The sequence below is a fragment of the Rhinopithecus bieti genome, unplaced genomic scaffold, assembly GCF_001698545.2.
Source record: "Rhinopithecus bieti isolate Rb0 unplaced genomic scaffold, ASM169854v2 scaffold_3878, whole genome shotgun sequence".
NCBI lineage: Eukaryota > Metazoa > Chordata > Mammalia > Primates > Cercopithecidae > Rhinopithecus > Rhinopithecus bieti.
The window spans coordinates 5018464-5026477 of NW_016805059.1; the positions used below are offsets into that span (position 1 = coordinate 5018464).

At 42.1% G+C, this 8014-nt stretch overlaps 1 protein-coding gene across 11 annotated transcripts in view; it reads right to left on the bottom strand.

Annotated features, from left to right (window-relative positions):
* Nucleotides 1-8014, bottom strand: part of TRIM2 (tripartite motif containing 2) — a 196719-nt gene that overhangs the window by 34101 nt on the left and 154604 nt on the right. The gene's annotated exons all lie outside the window — the stretch shown is intronic.

Below are 8014 nucleotides of genomic sequence, written 5' to 3' on the forward strand. Positions count from 1 at the left end.
AAGTTGAACCAGATTGGTCTGGTGCAGCTGCAAGGTATTGGGAAAAATGTGGAGCAAACAGAATTCTCAATATGTTGGCCGGACATGGTGCCTCACACCTGTAATCCCAGCACTTTGGGAGGCTGAGATGGGCGGGTCACTTGATGTCGGGAATTCAAGACCAGCCTGACCAACATGGAGAAACCTCATCTCTACTGAAAATACAAAATCAGCCAGGTGTGGTGGTACACGCCTGTAGCCCCAGCTACTTGGGAGCTGAGGCAGGAGAATTACTTGAACCCAGGAGGTGGAGATTGCAGCAAGCTGAGATCACGCCACTGCACTTCAGCCTGGGCAGCAGAGCAAGATACTGTCTCAAAAAAAAAAAAAAAAAAAAAGAAAGAAAGAAAGAAAAAAAGTTATCTCTAGGAACCTTCCTTAACTTCCTTCCACATGCCAGCCTACTCCCCCCACCATTCTGACTTCTGTGCCTTGATTTATACTGAAGTCGCTACATCTTTTACAAGTCTGTCCCCTTCTAAACTGCAGCCTCCTCTAGATCCGAGTAAGTATCTCATCTTTTATAAGGACGACCTAGCATAGAAGGTGCTCAGACAGCAGTCACATCCAACTAAGGGGCTGGATAATGAATGGGCAAATATGAAAATCTGAGTTGAAATTACCCCCAAAAATATAAAGGTATTGCCCAGAAAATGATGAATGTCATGAATCTATAAAATTAATACATGTATTTAGGGTTGTTGTATAAACACCAATACATGTTTTATGAAAACGATGTATCTTTAAGCATAAAATCAGTGCTACAAAAAGCTTAGTATGTGTATTACCGGCTGAAAAGCAGAATCACAGTTGCCATCTCACACGTGTATGTGATTGGCTTTGAATGATTTCTGGATTACGTGTGGCAGGCTTCAACACATGCACAAAATGATTATTCAATTCATAAATGTTCTATTATCACATACCTAACAGCACAAAGGCACAATTGTAGAAGAAAGTTGAACTCTTTTTTTTTTTTTTGAGACGGAGTCTCACTCTGTCACCCAGGCTGGAGTACACTGGCAAGATCTCAGCTCAGTGCCACCTCCACCTCCTGGGTTCCAGCAATTCTTCTGCTTCAGCCTCCCAGGTAGCTGGGATTACAGGTGCATGCCACCATGCCTGGCTGATTTATATATATATATATATTTTTAGTAGAGATGGGGCTTCACCATGTTGGCCAAGCTGGTCTCAAACTGCTGACCTCAGGTGGTCCACCCGCCACAGCCTCCCAAAGTGCTAGGATTACAGGCATGAGCCACCACGTCCAGCCAAAAGTTGAACTGTTTTAATTATAACATAAACTCTACTGATTTGTAGTCAAAGGTACGAATGTTGAAAAGCCAAGTTCTTAGGCCAGTGCTGTTTGATATTGCCTAGCATCGTCCCATGCATGTGAATATGTATGAATGATTACCCCCGCAGCTGAATGCATTGTCACCTGATCTGTGTGTTCCTGGGCCTCCAAACTGGAGCCTGACAGTGGTGAGAGGGAAGTTAAATCATAAGGTAGTTCACAACTTATCCTATTCAAATCAGCAAAGTACTTATGCAAAGCATTCTTCTGGGTACTTTTCGGGAATTATATGTGATTAAAGACAACATCCTTGACCTCAAGGAATTTACCATCTTGGGTAATAAGACCCAAGCATAAGTAATAATAATCAAAGTGGATTCTGATAGAGAAGGTGGTTTTGAGGCAAGGATAAAATTGGGAAAAGAATTCATGGACAAAGGTGTGTGAGAGCACAGAGGGCGTTCAAGCAGCCTGCACTGCTGATTTGTCCAACCTCATTACTTTTCATTCCTTTGAACTTTTTCACGCTATATGGGATGTGTCTTCGAAATAACAATCATGTCCTCTCCTCTTCACCTTCCTGTACCTCTTCACACTGGTCCCTTTGCCTGGGACACCAATTCTGCCTGCCAACCTGGGTAAGTCCTACCCATCATTAAAGTCCTGGTTTAAATTCCTTCCCATTTCTACAGCTTACCATCACCTATCTCATGCTGTTAGTTGCTCATACATCTACCATCCCAAACTGTCAGCTGAAGAGGGTGACACCTAGAATATGCCTAGAATAATGCCTGGCAGGCACTAGGTGCCCTAGAAATGTTTTTTGAGGTATATTGTTGCATAGTGAATGTTGTCTTTTGACTAGATACTGGATTTGAATGTAAAGTTAAAGAGGAATGCAAGAAAAAATCAACAATAACAATGTAGGAATGAATTTAACCAAGGAGGTAAAAGATCTGTACACAGAAAACTATAAGACATTGATGAAAAAAATTGAAGACAACATAAATAAATAAAAAGGTGGCTCATATTCATAGATTGGAAGAATATTAACAAAATGCCCATACCCCAAGTGATCTAAAAGGCAACTGCTATCAAAATATCAATGACACTTTTCACAGAAATAGAAAAAGCAATCCTAAAATTCATATGGAACCACAAAAACTCACAAATAGCCAAAGCAATGTTGAGCCAAAAGAATGAAGCTGGAGGCATCATACCATCTTATTTCAAAATCGACTTCAAAGCTATAGTAATCAAAACAGCATGGTACTGGCATAAAAACATAGACCATTGGTACAGAATAGACAGCTCAGAAATAAATCCACACATTTACAGTTGATTTTCAACAAAGATGCCAAGAGCACACAATGAGGAAAGATCAGTCTCTTCAATAAATGGTACTAGGAAAACTGGATAGCTACATGCAGAAGAATGAAATCAGACTTTCATCTCACACCACATACAAAAATCAACTCAAACTGGATTAGAGACTTAAACATAACACCTGAAACTGTAAAACCACTAGCAGAAAACAGGGAAAAACTCCATGACACTGTTCTGGGCAATGATTTTTTGAATATGAATGCAAAAGCACAGGCAACAAAAGCAAAAACGGACACATGGAATTACATCAAACTAAAGAGCTGTACAGCAAAAGATCACCAGAGTGAAGAGACAACATACAGAATGGGAGAATATTACATCTTGATAAGAGGTTAATATCCGAAATACACAAGGAATTCAAACAACTCAATAGCATGAAAAAAAATAGCCTGATTTTAAAATAGGCAAAGGTTGGCTGGGTGTGGTGGTGCATGCCTATAGTTCCAGCTACTCCAGAGGTTGAGATGGGAGAACTGCTTGAGTCCATTGAGCCCAGAGTTTGAATTCAGCCTGGGCAACAAGGTGAGACCCCATGTCTATTTTTTTTTTTTTTTTTTTTTTTTTTTTTTTTTTGAGATAGAGTCTTGCTCTGTCACTTAGGCTGGAATGCAGTGGTATGATCTTGGCTCACTGCAACCTCTGCCTCCTGGGTTCAAGCGATTCTCCTGCCTCAGCCTCCCGAGTAGCTGGGACTACAGGCGTTTGCCACCACACCTGGCTAATTTTTGTATTTTCAGTAGAGATGAGGTTTCATCATGTTGGCTAGGCTGGCCTCGAACTCCTGCCCTCAGGTGATCCACTCACCTCGACCTCCCAAGGTGCTGGGATTATAGGCATCAGCCACTGAGGCCGGCCTCCATGTCTATTTTTAAAATACAAAAAAAAAAAAAAAAAACAGGCAAAGAACCTGAATAGATATTTATCAAAAGAAGACATACAAATGGCCAACCAGTATATAAAAAATGTAATCTCAGCACTTTGGGAGGCCAAGACGGGTGGATCACAAGGTCAAGAGATTGAGACCATCCTGGCCAACATGGTGAAACCCTGTCTCTACTAAAACTACAAAAATTAGCTGGGCATGCTGGTGCACGACTATAGTCCCAGCTACTTGGGAAGCTGAGGCAGGAGAATCACTTGAACCTGGGAGGCGGCGGTTACAGCGAGCTGAGATCATGCCACTGCACTCCAGCCTGGCAACAGAGTGAGAATCCATCTCAAAAAAAAAAAAAAAAAAAGGTGAACATCATTAATCATCAGGAATATGCAAATTAAAACCAAAATGAGATAATACTTCATACCTGTTAGAATGGCTATTACCAAAAACACAAAAGAAAAAATTAGTCAGGTATGGTGGCACATGCCTGTGGTCCCAGCTACTTGGGGGGCTTTATTGGGAGGATCTGGAGGTTGAGGTTGCAGTGAGCCATGATCTCGCCATTGTACTCCAGCCTGGGCAAACAGAGCGAGACTCTGTCTCAAAAAATAGATAAAAGATATCAAGTGTTGGCAGAGATGTGGAGACAGTGGACCCTGGCACAGGTTGGTGGGAATATAAATTAGTACAGCCATTATGGAAAACAGTATGGAAGTTCTTAAAAAAATTAAAAATACAACTATCATATGAACCAGCAATCCCAGTACTGGGTATATATCTGTTAGAAACAAATTTTTGGTGCTGCAAAGAAATAGCACTCAAACATAAATTTAATTTTCTCAGCAAGGCAATTTTTACTTCTATAGAAGAGTGCGACTTGCTAATGGAGTAATGGCGAGAGCACACCTGGACAAGGAGGGGGGAAGGAGTTCTTATTCCTGACGCAGGTAGCCCCTACTGTTGTGTCGTTCCCCTATTGGCTAGGGTTGGACCACACAGTCTAAGCTAATTCCGATTGGCTATTTTAAAGAGAGTAGGGGTATGAGCCAGAGTGGTGGGGTGAGTATTTTGGTGGGAAGGACGGTTAGGAACAGGTAACTAAAGGTGACTTAGATCAGAGCAGGTGACAGAGGTGACTCAGGTCAAAGCAGGTGATCGGGATGAGTCAGGACGGAGAAGGTGACCAGGGGAACAGATGTGAACTACCAATTAAAACTGATGGAAAAGGTTGTTTCTGAAACTACGAGGAAGATAAACTTTAAAATGGAGGACAAAGAACTGAACATACTGACATACTGATTCTTTGAAGAGAAATCTAGAACTCACTGTATCTAAAACATCTAAAGAAAATGAAGTCAGGATGTCAAAGAGATATCTGTACCCCCATGTTTCACTGCAGCACTGTTCACAATAGCCAAGATATGGAATCAACTTAAGTGTCCATCAACAAATGAATAAAGAAAATGTGGTATATATATATATATAATGGAATACTATTCAGCTTCAAAAAGAGGAAATCCTGTCATTTGTGACAACATGGGTGAACCTAGAGGACATTATGCCAGGCACAGAAAGACAAATAGTACATGATCTCACTTATATGAGGAATCTAAAATTGTTGAATTCATAGCAACAGACAGTAAAATGGTAGATACCAGAGGCTGGGAAGAGTGGGGGTAAAAGGATTGGAGAGATGTTGATCAAAAGACAGAAAAATTTAGTTTAAAAAGAGGCATAAGTTCAAGAGAACTATTGTAAATCATGGTGACTGTAGTTAATATATTATGGCCAGGATGGTGGCTCACGCCGGTAATCCCAGAACTTTGGCAGGCCGAGATGGGCAGATTGTTTGAGCCCAGGAGTTTGAGACCAGCCTGGGTAACATGCTGAGACCCAATCCCTACAAAAAAACAAAAACAAATATTAGCTGGGCTTGGTGACATGCAACTGTGGTCCCTGCTACTTGGGAGGCTGAGGTGGGAGGATCACCTGAGCCCAGGAGGTAGAGGCTACAATGAGCCATGATCATGCTACTGTAGTCCAGTCTGGCCAACAGAGCAAGGCCCTGTTTCAATAATAAGAAAAAAGAAATTATATACACTTGAAAGCTGCTGAAAGAGTGGATTTTAAGTGTTCTCACTACAAAAAAAAGATAAATATGTGAAGTAATGCATATGTTAGCCTGATTTAGCCATTCAATAAGGTATACATATATCAAAACATCATGTTGTACACCATGAATACATACACATTTGGAGATTAGGTCTTTGAAGGGGTGATTAAATTAAAATGAGGCTGTTAAAGTGGGGCCCTAATCCAATATGATTGGTGTTCTTATAGGAAGAGGAAGAGACAGTAGGGGACAAGCCACAAAGGGATGACTATGTGAGGACAAAGAGGCAAGAAGGTGGCCATCTGCAAGGACAGAGGCCTCAGAGCAAACCCACCCTCCCAGCACCAGGATTTTAGACTTCTAACTCTAAAACAGTTCCAGTTTTTCAGAACCGTGAGAAAATAAATGTGTGTCATTTAAGCCACCCAGACTGTGGAATTTTGTTATGGCAGCTTTAGCAAACTAAGACAGCATCTTTACTTCATTGATAAAGTCAGACATCGTGCTGCATGCCAGGCACTGTTCTAAGTTCTTTACGAATGTTTACACATTTAAACTCCTTTCCAGCAGTGCCAATACATCACTATGGCTGCATTTCTCAATGGGTAGGAGGGGAGAAGATACACTCCCTTGTCCCTGGGGTGGGAGCTGGGGGCTCAAAACCAATACAGTTTGAGCACAGGAAACCCCTGAAAGACATGTCTCTTTCCTCAAGTGGGTATCAGAGATGACAATGATGATCATGACGATGAATAACAAGAGTAAAACCTTAGCTACCATTAATTTAGCTCTTACTGTACACAGGCAACATGCCAGGCGTATTACAAGAATTCTCTCATTTCACCCCCAACAGCAACCTTAAGATTTATATAATATTTCATTCCCTTTGCTTTACAGAGGAGAAAACACTGTTCAAAAAGGGTAAGTCAGTTGCCCAGCTGGTGAGAAGAATCAAGATTCCGACACAGATCTGCCCGATTCCAGTTCTGAGCCTTTCACTGCACATGGCCTAGGGGAGTAGACTGGGGTCGCTTGGTGGGAGGTGTGGTGGGTGGAGGTTTAAATGAGAAAATGAATTTCTTTGTAATGCAAGAGATCCGTGGGGAGCCAGCAAGTTTTTTGAAACGAAAAGGTAGTAGGGATAATCTAAAAGCCTTATCAATTATACATGCAAAAACAATAGCTCTCATTCATTTAGCTCCTCCTACATGTCAAGCATTCAGCTTGGAACTTAGAATAGTTCTGATAAGCAAATATTTTTGCATTTTCATTTCATGGACATAGAAGTTGAAGTTCAGGGAAGCTGAAAGATTTGCCCAAGGCTCAAGTAAGCAGTTGAACCGGAGTGGCAGACCTGGGCACCTCCCAGTCCTGCATCCACCCAAGCTCGTCCACTCTGCTCTGGTGGAGAATCAACAACCCCTGCACCCATATCGCACATCTGGCTGTGAATGTATGAGGGCTTCCATGCTCTGAACAGACAAGTTACATATCATATCATGGTCTTTACCAAGATTCAGCCTAAAGCATTAACATTGAGCAGCTCTGCCCAAGAATGTTCCACAGAGCCTTCATCTCCCAAGATGTTTCCCATGGAAAAAGTTCTATGGTTGGAAGTTTGGATGTGCTGCCTGTTATCTACCCTTCTCCTGCCTAAGAGACTTACAATGCACATCAGCAGATTCTAAAGGTTTTAAGAAGTTCAGAAATTTAAAAAAGTCAACTTCCTTCATTTAGCCTAAGGTTTCCCCAATTTATTTGAACCACAGAATTGTTTTTCTACATGTGCCAGCTAACATACAGTGCAGCACCCTTTCAGAGATACTGCATTGTTAGATGGAAGAGGGAGGAAGAGAAGGCTGCTGGAGTTACTTTTTGAAGCTAACTAAAATGCAGACTTTTCTCCTCTTAAGAATTATCAAGCCCTTTGTTGTTTACATTTAGTTGCTTTCTACCGAGAACACAGACAGTTTAAAAAGACAGAGACCACAAATCAGAGGAGGGAAGGGCTATTTGCAATTCCAACTCTCTTGGCTCATCCTGCACCTTCTTGCTTCCACCCCAACCTCGCCCCAACCCCATTCTTTCTCCAAGTTTCCACCCCTCCTCCTCTCCTTCGGGCTGCTCTCCAGCTACACACAGCTAGAGGTGGTTGCAACTTGCAATGCACACATCCCCTCCCTCCTGCAATGCAGAAGCAGTGACAGGGAGGCATCAGATGCTCTGCCCAGCATACAGCCTCAGCTCTGGCACAAGAAGACACTCCCAGGGAAGAGGGGCGTTGGTGGTGGGGGTGGGGGTG